The sequence below is a fragment of the Patella vulgata genome, chromosome 5, assembly GCF_932274485.2.
Source record: "Patella vulgata chromosome 5, xgPatVulg1.2, whole genome shotgun sequence".
NCBI lineage: Eukaryota > Metazoa > Mollusca > Gastropoda > Patellidae > Patella > Patella vulgata.
The window spans coordinates 42,438,388-42,457,335 of record NC_065883.2 but is presented as its reverse complement, the minus strand read 5'-3'; the positions used below and the strand labels follow the sequence as shown (position 1 = coordinate 42,457,335).

The 18,948-nt window shown below is 35.7% G+C and overlaps 1 long non-coding RNA gene across 1 annotated transcript in view; it reads left to right on the top strand.

The window, feature by feature from the left end:
- Window positions 1–1,332: 1,332 nt before the first annotated feature.
- LOC126820275 (uncharacterized) overlaps window positions 1,333–18,948 on the top strand; it is a 175,525-nt gene continuing 157,909 nt past the window's right edge. Inside the window, exon 1 of the long non-coding RNA XR_007679896.2 lies at window positions 1,333–1,456. This is a non-coding gene — a long non-coding RNA (uncharacterized LOC126820275). The remainder of the gene's footprint in view (window positions 1,457–18,948) is intronic.

Below are 18,948 nucleotides of genomic sequence, written 5' to 3'. Positions count from 1 at the left end.
GTTTTTCTGTAGAGTGCATGGGTCACCCTATCAAACGCGTTCGCTAATACCGGTTGAGTATGAAACTCGGATTTGGATTACGTTACGTTCAAATTACAGACTTGGACTAAATAAGAAAGGAAACGGCATTCTGCCGTAATAATAGCTTATCAATGGAATCAAATATACAATTAACTAAACCTGTTAACCTTTTTATCAAACAAAGTCACAGATTTTAATTTCAAAATCATTGCAAAATACAATTCAACATAACCTCTGTATATATGTTCTTTAAATCTAATGTTTGTACATTCTTTAAACATATTTTGTAAATAACATACTCCTCTTTATTATACCTCTGTATCTATGGAAAGAGCTGAAATAGGCCACAAGCCTATTGCTCACTCCCATTCGTTTATGAATAAAATATTGTGTAAAAAACGCAGGGATCGAATACTGGACCTCCGGGTTAGCGAGTCAACGTTTTACTCACTTAGTCACTGTGCTCCCCATTAGCAACGTACCAGAAGATTAATCTACACATAAATTAAAGAGGCTTTTGTAGTTTATTGAAAATCTTCAGTAGTGTCCATAAAAATCATTTTGTGTATTTTGTTAATTGTGTTATTCTTTAGAAGATATACCTTTATTGTGTAAATTGAATCACCCAAAAAATCAACACGTGAACTATTCATGTAAACATGCAGTTTAAACACATGTATGTATTAATATGTGGCTGTACAATAAAACGTTTAGTCTTTGCTCCTATACTTTATAATGTGCGTTTGCTTTTTATGTGAGATTTCTTTTAGGTAACTTAATTCTAATTCTATTAAAGGAGCATTATGGGAGATTAGATAAAGAGTTGACAGTTCTCGCTATAATAGTTACAAAATAGATAACGTAAATAGAATACGCTGAAAATTTATTTCAAATTGCTCCACTCTGAATCGAGATATTAGCTTTTGAATTTTAGGCTAGCCTCGGTCATCATTACTAAAGTCGGTACGATAAAAATCAAAGTCTCGATTATCTATTTTTACGTTGAATTATTTTTCAAAAAATTTAATCCAATCCTCTAAATATCGCAGGCTAGCGATGGCATCGAAAGTTGTTTATGGTCTGGATCAGTTAATTAATGTCTATTTAATAATTTAGATAACATTTAAGGCCTAAAGAAATACCTTCAATAGGCAGATTTAGCTCTGGCATAATGTATGTTGATGTCTGGGAAAAAGAATTGTATACATGTATATCGATATAGCGTTGATATGTAATTACAATACACATGTCAACATGTTAGCTGTAGTTTACACATTATCTACTGACAATATAATGGTGGAAATCAAGGTTTACATTGTTGTCATGGCAGTGCCCTCAATTGACAAATGATTTCATTGATCGTGTATAGTAGCCAAACGCTGTATATGGTTGTGAATGTAAAATACTGTATGCTATACGTAAAAATGATAAAAAGGTAAGTAGTAGTTTCACATATTATGTGTTTATTATTTAGGGTATATATAATATTACACCTGGAATCGATCTGAGAAGAGAGACGTATATGCATGTATGTATCATTGTTTACCGCTATGATTATGATTTACCAGCATTAGCAACAGGACGAAACACATCAAAATCAAACAACATTAGGAATTAGCACAACATTTTAATAACCTAGTCTCCCAAGCATAATTGTAAGACTGTCAGTTCAAAACAGACGACAGACATTGTATATATGTTCAGGAACATAATATAAATATATATAATGAAACAGGGGCGTAAGTAACATTGACGAATCCCGAATCCCGATGCTGGCTTGTTATTTGGGATTCGCTGACGGTCGTTTGGTAAGCAAGTAGGGCGTTGGCTCGTTTGTTGGCGTGCACGGGGCAGCCCTCTCCCGCATTCACCTGCGTTATTGCCGAATCCCCAATAACATGCCAGTTCGTTATTTGGGATTTGGGATTAGGCAATAAAACAGACCGGTCTACCTTGCATCCTACCATTTCCTCGCTACCTCAGACCGTAGGGGTAAGTGAACATGGGGTGGCCGACTAACAATGAGACGACCGTTTGTTAAGTGAGTAGGATGTTGACTGGTTTGTTGGCGTGCTGGCTCGTTATTCGTTATTCTAATCCCCAATAACGTGCCAACTTCACGTTGCCCTAAAGTTCTAACAAATAATTAAACCGAAACAAAGCATCTATAAATGTTCAGTTTTTTCACTAAAAAAGGACATGGCCAAAAGTAAATAATACTGTAATGAGAGTCAGGATTATATTGAAGAGAAAAGAAATCAAAATAAATATAGTTCATTGTCTTATAATTGATGAGGGTTGGGATTTTGCAATATACATGGGCAGCTAAAAGTCCTGCTTTCCATGCAAGTGTAATCAAGGCAAGGACTCAGTTAGGGGCTGGCTCATTTCCCGGGAGGTCCGGAGCTTGATCCTGGTCCGGCGTGGTTGATATAATCGATGACACTTGACGATGAAATTGAAAGCTTTCATATCTGCATAGTACAGTAGCAGATCTAGTTATTATTATTTGTGTGTGGGTGTGTGGGTGTGTGTGTGTGTGTGTGTGTGTTTCCTGCAAATCGGATTCCTCAAAATCTAACCATAGGACCTTTCTGAAACTTTGACCTACAAAAAAAAAATTATAAAAAATGACTGGTGAGTATTGATTAAATATATTTTCACAACGTTTACGAATTCGAAATCACCAAATTTTACGAACCAAAAAACTGACAATGCACAGTCGTAACTTTGTGTTTTTTTTTTACCTATTTTACTAATTCTTTTTCTTCGAGTACCTTGACGAAATTCGTGTTCACCTGCAATTTCCGATTCTCGAATTTCGAAAATTCGTCGCTTTGATTTCGACCCGGAAGATGAGACTAACTTGACAACTTCTTTAATACTTGCACGATTTTGATGAAGTTTGGAATGTAAGTAGAACTTACTAATACGACCTTGAAAGATGTCATTAGAAATTTTCTAACTTATCTCAACTTAAGGATTAAACTTTTTAAAAATATCGATAAAAAATGGGTCAGATCGAACCGGAAGTGCCGCCATCTTGAAACGTAAAAAATACCTAAGGCTTTTGCGATATTTTACTTACAGACATGGGGGTTAGATTTTCTGAATCCTTGAAGGAATTTCTGAAAAACGTTTAGAGCAAAATTTTGATTTATGTCAACTGATGGTCACCACTTTGAATTGAATATGAAAAATAGTGAAAAATCTAAATTAACGGGCTTGTGAATAAACACAATAAATTAACGGGCTTGTGAATAAACACAATAGGCCGTAGTTTGTTGAATTGTCTCCTATTTCTGAAATTAATACATTTCTGGATAGCCGGGCTCATGGTCGAATATTTGGTATTTGAAAAATTCAGAATTTCGAAATTCGACTTTGACGTTTTTCGTACCGCCAAAGTTGTTTACGAGTGAAAACTTTCCATTAACGGATTGAAAATAATTGTAATAGGCCGCCGTTTCGTGAATTCGTCGCCTATTTCCGAAATCAATACATTTCTGGTTAGCCTCCTTTCCAAGAATAAGTGGTGACTTTGGAATCAATATATTTTCAAAACGTTTAACGATTCCTAAATACCTGAAATTTACTGGTGAAACAATTGACCTACATAGCTGTAACTTTTTGACTATTTGAGCTAATTTACTAATTATTTTTTCTTTAAGTACCTTGAAACATTTACTTTCGATCTACAATTTCCGATTTTGGAACTTTGAATATTACGTCAATGATATCTCATCCCGGAAGTAAAAACAAACATGACAACTTCTTAGTATGAGAACACACTGTCTACAAGTGCACGCGGTTCTGTAGAAAATCATTTGGGTATAATATGTCAGGAAAGCACACGAATTTATTTCTATATCTGTCTTTTAATAACTTATTAACGCATTCCCTTTGTCTTTTAAATGATTCCGGTTCCAAACCAGGCGCCTTCTTGTCAAAATTTTACCGATTTTTCGAATATTGTCACTATTGAACAAATTTTAATTATTCTACGGTATATATCCACATATCAAATATTAAAATTAACGAATCGGTTTTATACACCAAATTGCATATGTTTGTAACTATTTTAAATTGCCTATGTTTATATTTTCATATCAACTATTAAAATTAACGAATGTGTTTCACAGCAAATCGCATATATTTGTATTTATTTAAAAATTAACGATAATAGTATGTGCTTTAACTAAAAAAATGCATGTTTATATTGATGCTATCGTGTCAACGATTAAGTTATTCCATATTTAATTAATGGAGGATGTTTTATTTCTTTCAAAATTTCACATCAAATCGCCTATATGTGTATTTATTTTAAAATTAACGTAATAGTATGTGCTTTAACCAAAAAAATGCATATGTTTATATTGATTTTTTCGTGTCAACGATTAAGTTATTCCATATTTAGTTAATGGACGATAATTTATTTCAAATTTAACGAAAATGCACCTGTTTATTACAATGCATATGTTTATTACAAATGTGTAATGCTCTACTCGTATGTACATTCCAACTGACTTAACAATTAATCAACTGTGTTAAGATTGTTGATTGGGTAATCAAGTTCTGGTTTATATTATCAAAGAAACCGACAGAGCTGTAACAGGCCACAAATGATAGTTTTGATGAACTTGGAAGTGTCGCGCCGACACTTGAAAGAAACATGTGCAATTTCGTTGATTTTAAAATAAAACATCGTGCAGTAAGTAAATATTCAATAACTTAATAATAAAAACATTTGTTTTGTTAAAGCATTGATTTTAAAATAAATAGAAACAATCGACACTATCTAGGTAATTTCGGGACTAATCTATAGTTCAATATTATCTCGCTTTGGCGAAGGGTTGTTTAACAGCGACACCCGTTTAACAGTGAGATGCAAGCGGTGGACCAGAGAAACCCCACTTTGTTTGACAGATTACTCCACGCCTTGTCACTATCAAGCGGTAAGAGAGAGATGGGTCATTCTGGGGATAAAATATGGCATATCGTCATACTTGTTTTTCTTATTTTAAGTTTGTCGTCTTGGAAATCAACTGCAAAGTCAAAGAAGATGATTAATCTGAGTAGCAATTTAAAATCTATTTATCGGTTGTAAAATGAGATAACTGGGTAAACATTTTGGCAAAATATCTAATTATACTAATGTGCTGTTATCTGACAATATTAGATTGTTATTTGATCATATATGGTGGTATTTGGTAGTATTTGATGAGTATTTGGTAGTATTATTGGCTTGTTTTGGATGGTATAGGGAGGCGAATGGAACAGCCAGACATCGGTATCGCATTTGAAGTACATTTCCCGCGATATAGCTCTCTATTTTTGAAAAAAAATCAAATGATATGTCTATTTTGCATCACTCTGTTGTAGTATTGGGTAGTATGTGGTGATATTGAGGTGGTATTGGGTGGTATGTGAATCAATTTAATTTATTAAAATTTAATGCCATATATTACTTCTATAAATGTTTTTATTGCTTTGTTCTGTGTTGCTGCTGGCTCTTCTTTTTCTTTTCCAATACGGTAAGATCTAAAGCAGACTTGGCAGCCGAGTCTGCCGGATCATTCCCTTTGATATCCATATGACTGGGTAGCCAGCAAAGGACACTGTCTTCGCTGATACATTCGACTGATAGTAGCAGATGATCAAGCTGTTTGTTATTTATTGCTTGTAATGTGGACAAAGAATCAGTAAAAGTTATATATTTTAAATTAGATGATGATTGAATAAACTCTAAAGCATGAAGAATGGCCTGTAGTTCAGCCGTAAAGATGTAAGTAGCAGATGGGTGGCGGACAGAAATGGTCTCAGATGGTGTCACGGTAGCCGAAGCTACCCGATCATCATCTTTCGAACCACCTGTATATATTGGAGCATAATCACCATATCTAGACCATATCTCGAAAGAGAGACTTTAACACCGTGGGAAATGAAATGAAATGGGGTTTAACGTTTCTGCTCCTAAACTGGGCTAATGAAGACGGGCATACGCCATACAGTGTGCTATGGGGGAATTTTTGCCCCTGCAGCGGCGCTACGACCTACTCTTATATCGAATTCCATCTGCCAAGGGATCATTTACGTACACGCCAATATGTACATTGGACCTCGGTTTTTCGTCCCATCCGAACGACTAGACAGCTGTCCTAGTCAGGCCCTCCGTCCCGTATCACTGACAAGTGGAAACCACGCCGGAAAATCTGAAAGAACTTTCTCGGTCAATGCAGGGATCGAACACCCGACCTCCAGGCTAGCGAGCCAGCGTCTTACCCACTTAGCCACGTGATTCCCTGAACACCGTGGAGCTTGTATCTCTCTTTTTATGTTGAGTAAGATCGAAATCGATCTTTGGGAGAGATATAGCAAACGGCGGAGTTCTAAAGAAAGGGGTATTCGCAATACTATCAAGGCTGATATCAGCGTCAAACAAAAGGGGTTGTATGCGAATACCGAAAGGTGGAATAACGTTCGTTTTGACCAGATATAGATGCTCATTATAAGGTCTAAATATGGTGTTAAATGAAATATGATTTGGTAAAGATGCTATTTTCGTAGCATATACTGCAGGGCCAGTTAACACGTCTGCTGTGCAGTGGGGGCTCATGCGCCTCGACGTATAAACTGTCCACTGGAGAGGTACGAAATGCTCCTAAACTGTTGTAAGTCCCTGGTTGTGTATGGTGCAGACCCATACACGATACACCCATAATCGAGTTTTGATGTTATTAATGCTCGATATAATCGGAGTAAGACCTTACGGTCTGTTCCCAATCATTATTTGACAAGACTCTCAATATTTTGAGGGCTTTCAGACATTTCTTTTTTAGGTTAATAATATTATGGGGGATAAATGATAATTTCCTATCAAATGTCAGCCCCAGAAATTTGGTTTCACCCACAACAGAAAGGCGATCGCCATCCAAGTAAAGTTCTGGATCTGGACGCAAACCTTTTTTCTGACAGAAATGCATGCAGGCAATCTTGGATTTTTAAAAACGAAATCCATTTTCGGTTGCCCATTGTTGAAGTGAATTCAAACAAAGCTGCAACTTACGTTCGATTTTCGCATGTTTTTAGAATCATAGCACATCTGAAATTCATCAACATAAAGAGCGCCGTTTGCACTTGGTTTAAGGCACGCTGGGATAGTATACTGAACAGCAAACCAGCGGCTGCTAGGCAGGATACGCCCACATTTTGCAAGAGATGGATAGAGAACAAGCTAAACAAAAAGCGATTTTTCGAACAATCAAGGGCTATAATTCAGGAAGTTACGATCCGATCTTTGGGTTATAAACATGCATTTCAAGTTTCATCAAAATCGGGTTAACATTGTGACCTCTAGAGAGTCTACACCTTTGATATACCATATTTTTACACTATTAGCGTACGAGGGGCGGCCATTTTGTCCGTCGGTTTCGGTCCGATTTTCACAAAATTCGAACTCAGCCATCATTACGGTGTAACGGTGATATATTCACACGTTTTTCTTTAAATCTGATAATAATTGTGACCTCTAGAGGGCCCACAAGCTAAAAACGCGATTTTTCGTACAGTCAAGGGCTATAATTCAGGAAGTTACGGTCCGATATGCGCAAATATCGACAAGATCCAACATCGTTGGGTTATAAACATGTATTTCAAGTTTCATCAAAATCGGATCAAAATTGTGAGCTCTAGAGGGTCCACAACCTTGATATACCATGTATATTTGATTTTCGACATTTTCTACGGGGAAACCATGTGGTGGTTACTTGAAAAACTGTATTTGAATCTTCTGCGCAGACCGGAAGTGGACGAATTTTGGACGGTGGCCGGGAATTAAAAAATGGCTGTGGTTTCGTCAATTCTTTACCTATTTTCAAACAAATGACATTTTTGGAAACCCTGAATCTTTTCGGAGACAATGGCTATCTCACATTTTTCAATTTCGAACATTCATCTATGGCTTTTGTCGTTCGAAATTTGAAAATGCGTTGTTTACGAGACAATTTTGTTATTTTGCAAAATTTTCAAATTTTTGGATACCCGAAGTCTATCCGATTCCAATAATATAAGTGTCATTCAGAGTTATTTTTTCGAATTTTCTGCCCATTTTATAACCCTTATATTTTTTTGAAAGCCTCAATCGATGTTTCTAAAACTCGTGGATCATAAAGCCATATGGTCAAATCGCTGCATAAAGCAATTTCAAGAAGGATGCGTAAACCGGAAGTAGTCGAAATAATGTCCGATGTTTTGAAAAAAACCCGCAAAAAATGGGTGCTTTTGGGGAAAACTCGACTTCTCCGTCCAGTATCAATGGATTAAACCAGTTAAGGTATCGTTCGGCGGCACGAGGATTGGACTGTCGCATGATACCCAATTCATACGGATACTGTGATCAGGCAGCAAAATATGGCACGCTAAATATCAAGTATTTTCTGATTTGGAGCGTTTTTGGACGCCTTTATCTCAAAATCTTAAAATACAATTTTTTATTAAACTTTCTCTATCGAGAGTCTATTCGATAGTCTTGTGTATGAAGCCATTAAAAAAGGGGACTGAAAATGTAAAAAAGACGAAAAATCGTGAAATTTTGGAAAATGCTCTATTACTTTATTATTTAAACAGATTTTTACACATTCAGATAGCTGACCTAATTACGATTCCAACGATGTATAATATGTATTGAGTTATTGAAATTTATTTTTCGATATTTTGACATTTTTGAATTTTTGGCACTTTTGAACATAGGATTTTTCAAGGGCATTTTATCTTATAAGATAATGTAATATATCATTACAGAGCCCTGTGGCTATTTAAGTGCCCAAAACCGTTATTAAAACTATCCCGAGAATAATCTCAATACCGGAAGTATTCAAAAAATGACCCCCAAAAAAATGTTAAATAAAATTGCACTCTTGCGAAAAACTTGATTTCTCATTCAGATGATAGGAGACCAAAAGAACTAAAATGTCGTTGGATAGCCCCATTAAAGGACTATCATATGACATCTGAATGATACGATTTCGAGGGTTAGAAAATAAATTATGGAACGCCGAAAATGTAGTATTTTCCGTTTTGGAGCCTTTTGAGACGCCTTTTTCTCGAAAACGACACCTTTTTCTCGAAAACGACAACTACGATTTTTCGTAAACTTTTTTTTACTCAGAGTCCTATCGGTGGTTTATAGCGTGAATCCCAAAATAAATGCATTGAAATAATATAAATGATCCAAAAAGAGTCTCAATCTTTGAAAAAAAGTAGAAAAATCCTTAAATGACTGAAAATGCTCTTCTTCTATTTTTCTTTGTTTTGAAATCAGCTCAATGGATATTTCTGAAGTATCCAAACAACTTGTTAAAACTTGTTAAAAAAATGTTGATCTTGCGAAAAAAGTGATTAGTTCGCCAGATTTCACCTAATCTAAACAAATACAGTCTCATTGGATAGCCCGAATAATGGACGTTCTTATGACATCCAAATGATACAAATTAGATTCGTAAGGCAATAGATTATGGAACGCTGAAAATCTAGAATTTTCCTTTTTAGAGCCTATTCAGACGCTTTTATCACGAAAACTACTCTAAATTTGTTTTAAACTTCGGTTACTTAGGGTCTTAAGGGTGGTTTAGGGTATAAAAGGATGTGAATGCAAATCTAAAAAGGTAAAAATAGCATAAACGGTCCAAAAAAGGGCCCCAATCTTTGAAAAAAAGTCGAAAATCGCTATATGATTGAAAACGCTTGTAACGGTATAAGGGAGGTAACTACTTATAACAAGATGGGCTAAGACTAGCAATTATTTGCTAAATATCGTTAAATATCCGATATTTTGAGGAAAAAAACAGTAAAAGATTTGTACTCTGGCGAAAATCGAGATTTCTCCGTCGGGTGTCATTGAATCAGAACAACTAAATTATCGTTTGGTAGCTAATGTGGCTAGATGGATATAGAACACTATTAATTCTGTATATCTCGGCAGTACCGGTTATTTTTAGATGTATTTTTCTCCCTCCTTTTATGACATATTGTTTGCCTAATCTGTATTGACATTTTCGTGTAGAATTGATGAAGAGGTATTGAATATCTATGTTCTGTCTGATTTAGTGTCCGTCTCGTTTCTTTTTTGCCATTTTAATTGCCTATCTATATTGACATTTGGGTGTAGAATTGATGAAGAGGTATTGAATTTCTATTTTCTGCCTGGTTTGAGACTTCTATGGCGTAAGAAGCCTTGTTTTATTTTTACACTAAGACGGTCATGCTATTCTGTCCTCAGTCTGCTATGAATATCAGTGAATTGAAATCTGGGTGGTCAACTCTTATACAAATTCAGTACTCTGATGATCCCATAATGCCATACTAGCTTTGCTTTAAAGGGAAGTTCTCGTCGAAATTTAGGGAATGGGCTACTGCATGTAGAACACCAGTGATTCAACATTGGAGAAATTAATAGTGTTAATTGGATAATCAACCATCTAAAAGAAACCAAAAAAAAAAAACTCCCGGTTAGGCATGGGCAAGGGAACTTTTCGTGAAATATTGACAACAGATAAGGAGGTTGTATGTGTCGGAGACTACGCGACTTGATGCAATTACAGACCCTTGTCATTTCACGTGTGTAATAGCTAATCGTGAAAATCTATTTCTTATACCGACTTGGCTGATGAAGAAATGTGGTTTAACATCCATCGACACAAAATAGGTCATTTTGGGCATAACTTATGGTTAAACTTCATTTCAATAATATGCTTGTGCGTTGGGGTCTTTAGCAGTGGGAGGAAACCAGATGACCCTACGCACTGGTCACGTACAGCAGGGTTCTGGAATCAACAGCACTTTGACTTCGTGACAGAATCTGTCCAGGAGATTGGACAGGCCCTAGTCCTTGTCATGTATAATCTATGACACATCCACACCAATCGATTCAATGATAGACCTCATGATGGAATGTGGACGAGTTAACCATTTGGTCCCCATTCACCTTTCCTTAAAATATGTGATTGGCACTCCCACAGCCAAAGTGGTGCACATTACTAGAAATAGATAATCAATTTAGAAAATTGTGGTATGAAGGATTTTTGCCCGGACAGCAGCGCTATAAGGAACTTATTAAGTATTTCAATTGTTTTGGGTCGTGTTACGTGCAAGGAAATGCGTACATAGGACCTAGGTTTCTCATCCCCTCTGACTATATGTTGTCCTTTGTCAGTTCATCCATCATCCTTACACTTTTCACAAGGGAGGAACCAAGCTGGAAAATCTCGACTAATATGGGGATTGACTATTGGACCCAGCGAGTCGTGGTCTAGGGTATGCACTCAAATGTGAAAGACTTGAAATGATATAAATTGTCCAAAAAGAGTCTCAAACTTTGAAAAAAAATTGAAAAATCGTTAAATTACTGAAAATGCTCTTTTATTTTTATTTTTATTCAAAATTGCTGAATGAATGTTTGTGAATCTTCTGGTATAGGAAGTTAAATGCCAACGCCACGTTTTAAAACTGTCCCGAAATTGATACGTAAACCGGAAGTAGTCGATAAGATATCCGATATTATGAAAAAATGCATAAAAATGAAGATTTATGCCAAAAACGCGATTTCTCCGTTGTATATTACCAGATCAAAAGAGCTAAATTATCGTTCGATAGCCCAGTGAATGGACTTTGATATGCTTTCTTCGGGTCTGTTGCCTGAAAGCCGATTCAGTACTGCCATGCAGGTCTAGTTAGGCTTTCAGACTTTGTCTGAAAGACTATTGTTTTTACTAAAATTATTAGGCTTTCAGACTTCTTAAAGACTATTGTTTTTACTAAAATTATTATTTATTGGGCTTTCAGACTTTCGCCTGAAAGACTGTTGTTTTTACTAAACTTATTATTATTGAGATTACTAAAATTTTTATTATTATTATTTTTCCGCCCGGAAGCCTATTTCTTAGTGCCTGTAACAGATAGCGATCTGGGAACTAATTTTCTATTGGGGAAACCATGCGGTGACTACTTGATCGAATACCGCTGACCGGAAGTGGTCGAATTTGGTACGGTGCCCAAAAATCAGAAACTGGCCGTAGTTTTGTCAGTTATTTTCCTATTTTCAAACAAATGACATTACCGGAAACCCCGAGTCTTTTCCGGAACAATCGTTTACGAGACAATTTTTGTAAATTTTCAAAATATTCAAATTTGACCTACATTTTTGGATACCTGATGTCGATCCGATTCCAGTAATATAAGTTCCATTCAGAGTTATCGCCTTTTTTTCGATTTTTTTTTCGAATTTTTTGCCCATTTGGTATCCTACATTTTTGTTTTTACGACCAAATCGATGTTTCTGACACTTCTGGAGCATGAATTCATATGACCATAGCAAGGAATAAAGCAATTTCAACAATGATCCGTAGACCGGACGTGGTCGAAATAATTTCCGATATGTTGAAAACAACACAAAAAATGGATACTTTTGGAAAAAAAAACGCGATTTCTCCGTCCGATATCACCGGATTAAACCAATTAAGTGGCCCGATGAATGGACTATCGTGTGTTACCCAATGCATACGGATACTATGACCAGGCAGGAAAATATGGCACGTTAAATATGAAGTATTTTCTGATTTGGAGCGTTTTTGGACGCCTTTATCTCAAAAACTTAACATACAATTTTTCTTTAACTTTCTCTATCGAGAGTCCATTCGATAGTCTTGTACATGAAACCATCCAATAAGACTATGAAATGTCTGGAATAGGATAAAAAAAAAAGGAACTGAAAATCGAAAAGAGTCGAAAAATCGTGAAATTTTGGAAAATGCTCTATTACTTTATTATTTACAAAAAGGCTACACATTCAGATAGCTGGCCTAATTAAGATTCTAACAATGTATAATATGTATTGAAATATTGAAATTTAATTTTCGACATTTTGACATTTTTGCATGTTTGGCACTTTTGAACATAGGATTTCTCAGGGGCATTTTATCTGATCAGATAATGTAAAATATCATTACAGAGCCCTGTGGCTATTTAATTACCAAAACCGGTTATCAAAACTATCCCGACAATAATCTCCATACCGGAAGTATTCAAAAAGTGAAGAAAAAGGTTAAAAAAATTGGCGCTCTTGCGAAAAACTTGATTTCTCCATCAGATATTAGCGGACCAAAAGAAATAAAGTGTCGTTGGATAGTCCCATTAATGGACTATCGTATGACATTTGAATGATACGATTTTGATGGTTAGAAAAATTATGGTACGCCGAAAAACTAGTATTTTCCGTTTTGGAGCCTTTTGAGACGCCTTTTTCTCGAAAACGACACCTACAACTTTTCTTAAACCTTTTTTACTCAGAGTCCTATCGGTGGTCTATGGCGAGAATCCCAAAATAGAAGCTTTGAAATAATATAAGTCGTCCAAAAAGAGCCTCAATCTTTGAAAAAAGTTGAAAAATCGTTAAATTACTGAAAATGTTCTTCTATTTTTATTGGTTTTGAAAACAGCTGAATGGATATTTCTGAGACGTCTGGTACAGAAAGTTATGTATCCACACAACTTGTTAAAACTATCCCGACAATGATCCCAAACCCGGAAGGAGTCGAAATCATCCGATATTTTGTAAAACAAAAGTAAAAAAAATGGCGATCTTGCGAAAAACGTAATTACTACGGCAGAATTAACCGAATCAAAACAACTAATATCTCATTGGATAGTCCGAATAATGGACCATCTTATGACATCCAAATTGTAAAAATTTGCTGGTTAGTCAATTTATTATGGGACGCTGAAAATCTAATATTTTCCTTTTTGGCGCCTATTCAGACGCTTTTATCTCGAAAATTAATCTTATATCATTTCTTAATCTTCTGTTCTTTTCCTTTTTGGCGCCTATTCAGACGGTTTTATCTCGAAAATTAATCTTATATCATTTCTTAATCTTCTGTTATCAGACTACCAACTATCGTTAAATATCTTCTAATTTTCCGTTCTTCTAAAAACTGTCCAATGGATGTTCCAATACTACTTGTTAAATATATCCATACAGTGATCCGTAAACCGGAAGTAGTCGAAAAAATATTCGATATTTAAAAAAAAAAATAAAACAGTAAAAAACAAGTGCTCTTGCAAAAATCGTGATTTCACCGTCATGTGTGACCGGATCAAAACATCTAAAGTAGGCTATCGTTTGGTAGCTCCATGAATGGGCTATTGTATGACACTTCCTGTCTGATTCCTGGAAGCCGGTTCAGTGCTGCTTGCAGGTCTAGTTATTATTAGGCTTTCAGACTTATTATTATTTTTTTTTGTATTTATTTTTTTTTTGTGTTTTGTCCACAAATCGTATTTCCCAGAATCTAACCATAGGATCTTTCTGAAACTTTTACCTATCCCCCCAAAAATGTGTGGTGGCTGTTGATTAAATATATTTTCGAAACGTTTTTCGAATCCGAAATCACCGAATTTTACAAACAAATGCATTTGACCTACATTGCTGTACCTTTGTGAATATTTAAACTATTTTACTGATTCTTTTTTCTTTGAGTACTAGGTGGCGCTGCTCCGTGGCGACACGCATAGTAAGAGCTCTGGGAAACATATCTTTATTTTCTAATTTTTAAGACACTTTTACATGGATATTTGGATAAATTGTGACGACTATGAACAGTAGCGGCCAAATTTCAATATGGATATGAAAAATGTGAATTATCTAATAGTTTTCTGTGTTTTTGCCCTGCTTTCAAGAGAAATCAACTAGGCCTATCTTTCGGTATGGGCGTGATGAACTCATGTCACTTTCCTTCAATAGAGTGAGTACTCACCTGGCCGACATCGACATGGATTTCTTAGCTGAAAACGATCCTAAATCAAAGAGCAAAGTAGGAAAAGAGGTGTGAGTGCGGGGGCCCGACGACGTATCAGGGCAAGAAAGACGAGCCCCCCCCCCACACACACACCATCCATCCTCCTGTCCAACGTAAGGTCGCTAAAAAAAATATTAGACGATCTCTACGCATCAGTCAAATTTCTGTACGAATACAGAGAAAATTGCCTTCTCTGTTTCACCGAAACATGGCTGACAGAATCAACAGGTGACACCTCTCTTCACATTGATGGCTTCGACAGATCGTCAGATAATACAGGCAAATCTATAGGGGGCGGTGTGTGCTTTTACATTAATAAGAACTGGTGTAAAAACTATGTCATAAGAAAACAGTTATGTTCGAAGCATATTGAACTCCTCTCAGTTTCACTCAGGCCCTACTATCTTCCTCGAGAATTCAGCCAGATATACGTTGTTCTGGTATATATCCCCCAAATGCTAATGATAAGATAGCTGCCAGCACCATACATGAACATATACAGAACCTAGAAGCACTGTCTTCTGATGCTCCGAAAATCATTCTTGGAGATTTAAACTCGTGCAACCTAAATTCGCTACTACCCCAATACTCACAATATGTTAAATGCCCAACGAGGAAAGATAAAACAATTGATCTGTGCTATGGTAATATAACCAGTGCCTACAAGGCATTTTGCAAGCCCCCAATCGGCTCCTCTGACCATAACTATGTACATCTCATTCCAACGTATGTGACAAAACTGAAGTCTGAAAAACCTATCCATAAGACCGTTAATTCGTGGAATAAAGAGTCCCTAGAAAGTATGAAGGGGTGCTTTGAATGTACAGTCTGGGATATATTCGCGCCAGATCAGTCAGATATAAATGAGTGGTGCGATGTTATCACGGATTATATAAACTTTTGTGTCGAGATGATCATCCCCGTAAAGGAAATTAAAATCTTTCCTAATAATAAACCTTGGATTTCAAAGGAACTGAATTCTCTTCTTAACGCGAAGAAGAGGCTTTTATGAGGAAAGATAGCATCGCAGTTAAAGATATTCAAAAAGACATAAACGTCAAAATTAAAGTCTGTAGAAACGACTATAAAAAGAAGGTAGAAAGTCAATTCAGAGAGACTAACACTCGACAGGCCTGGTCAAGCATCAAAACAATCGTGGGAACAAATCAACAAAAAGCTCATATCTCATCACCATCAACCGACCAATCATTCGCTGAGGAACTGAACACATTTTATGCTTGTTTTGATAAAGAAAACTTTTCTTCTGAGCGGAAATCGATTACCGACGCGCTACCTTTCTCTGACGGAAATGATATCTTAATCAGCAATGATGACGTGAAAGCATGCTTTCGGCGAATAAACATTAGGAAAACAAAAGGGCTCGGTGAGCTAGATGGCATTTTGTTAAAAGAGTGCTGTGACCAACTATGTTCCGTCTTTTGCGAATTATATCAACTCTCAATTGACACCCATACGATCCCAACATTCTGGAAAACGTCAAGAATAATTCGGATTCCCAAGAAAGCAAATCCGAAGGTGTTAAATGATTATAGGCCAGTTGCACTCACATCGATCGCTATGAAGTGTTTCGAACGGATCATTTTAAATGTATTAAAAAGCAATGTTACTGAACTCCTTGACCCACTTCAGTTTGCGTTTAGATCAAAACGCGGAACAGTCGATGCTACAATATCTCTTCTCAATTCTGTGTACAAACATCTAGAAACCAACAAAGCGTATGTTCGAATTCTTTTTGTGGATTTCTCATCCGCTTTCAACACCATACAGCCACATATAATTCTGAAACTGTTATTAAACATGCATGTCAATCCCCTTCTAATAAAGTGGACTAGAATTTTTTTAATAGACAGCCACAATATAATGTAGCCAACAAGTGCTATTCAAATATTATTAAAACAAACACGGGGGCACCTCAGGGATGTGTTCTATCACCGGTTCTTTTCATTGTTTACACCAATGGTTGCAGAAGTATAAATCCTAACTGTCTCAAAGTCAAATTTACAGACGATGCCGCGATTGTTAGCTCACTAAACGACGCCGAAACTGACACTCATTACAGAGGTGATGTTGCCAATTTTGCAGAATGGTGCGACAGGAACTATCTCCATTTGAATGACAATAAAACCAGAGAACTTATCATTGACTTTAGGGTTAATAAATCACATATAGTTCCTTTAACAATTGATAATGAAACTGTTGAGATAGTTTCAGAATACAAATATCTAGGTACTATTATTGATGACAAACTATCATGGAACCGAACCAAAACACAAACGCAGTGTATAAAAAGTGTCAACAACGCCTCTATTACATGCGCAAATTGAGATCTTTTCACATTAACCAAGCCATACTTTCAGTGTTTTACACTTCATTTATACAAAGCATTCTTTGTTTTTCTATCCAATGCTGGTATCCCTCCCTCACCGTCGAAAACAAAGCTAAGCTAAACAAAATTGTTAACACGACAAGCAAAATTTCAGGGGTTCAGCACACCCCACTCAATAGATTGCACAATAAATTTGTATTTAATGTGGGCATTAACACATTTTCTTTACAGTGAATACGATTTACTACCCTCGGGATGTCGCTATAGAGTGTCAAAATTTATCCCCCAAAGCATATGTATACTAAACCAAGCAATAGGCTATCATTTGTTAACATATATCCATGTATTATGTATTATTTATATCTATTTATTATTTTGTATCAAATTTCTCATCTCTTGTCTATGTCTAAGAATTCCTGTAAGGTAATAAAGAATTATTATTATTATTATTATTATTAGGGTTTGTTTTTGTTAAGATTATTCTTCTTATTATTATTTTTTTTTCCACTTGAGTATATCTCAGAAATTACTTGTCGGATCAATTCGGTGTCTTCGGTTTTACTGGGAAAGTGGGTGTGACTTAGAGATTAAAGCTATTTCGAACGTTCTGCGACAATGCGAAATGTCCGAAACGCCAAAGTTATCGTTTTTTGAAATATTGCAGTAATATTAACAATAATCGTCGGATTTTAACATTGGATACATTTTGACATAGCCTGAAACGGTGGTTTAGATTTTTGATTGTTGACAAATCTTCGGAGATATTCGGCGCCAAATTTTGAAAATTTAAATTTTGACAAAAAACTTTTTTATTAATGAATATTTTTTTTTATGGCATTTTAGCCGAAAGGCCAAAGTTATCGTTTTTTGAAATATTGCAGTAATATTAACAATAATCGTCGGATTTTAACATTGGATACATTTTGACATAGCCTGAAACGGTGGTTTAGATTTTTGATTGTTGACAAATCTTCGGAGATATTCGGCGCCAAATTTTGAAAATTTAAATTTTGACAAAAAACTTTTTTATTAATGAATATTTTTTTTTATGGCATTTTAGCCGGGGTTAAGGGGTAGTCTGATTTGAGCAAAAATGTGAACATTTTTTGTCTCGATAATTGACTAATTCAGTTTATCGGTACTAGGTTAATTATTTATTGCCCGATTTTTATAAAACAAAGTTCATATGCTCCATGGTGCAAATTTTCAATTTTTATTATTACCGGTAAAGTTTTCTATCGGCACCGGATGTGACGCAATTTTGCTAAAAACTCCAATTTTGTCGAGTCGGAACGTCTTTTCACTAGCAAATGTTATTTTTTGCAAATCTGATAGATCAAGATAAATGCCCCTACAAAAGGCGCAAAAATCTCTGACTCGCTTTTTTTAATTTTGGTTTGTATTTGCGCGATTTCGATTTAAAGGTGCAAAAAGGTGTAAAAATGAGCTATTTACAACCCATTCAGGCTTTTCATATTTTAAAATATTTCTTCACAACTTTCATAAACTTGTAGCATTAATCCATACGAAGAGAATCTATGTCAAAATTAGTTTGTAATATGACTATTTGCCGAGAAATGGTCAATTTTGCATGAGTCAAGCCATCGACCAAGGCCAATTTACGAGAACGGTGTTCTGTGACATCAGTAAAGCTTTTGACAGAGTTTGGCATGTCGCACTCTGCCATAAGCTTGGGGCCGTTGGGATCAGAGGAGACTTGTTAGAATGGTT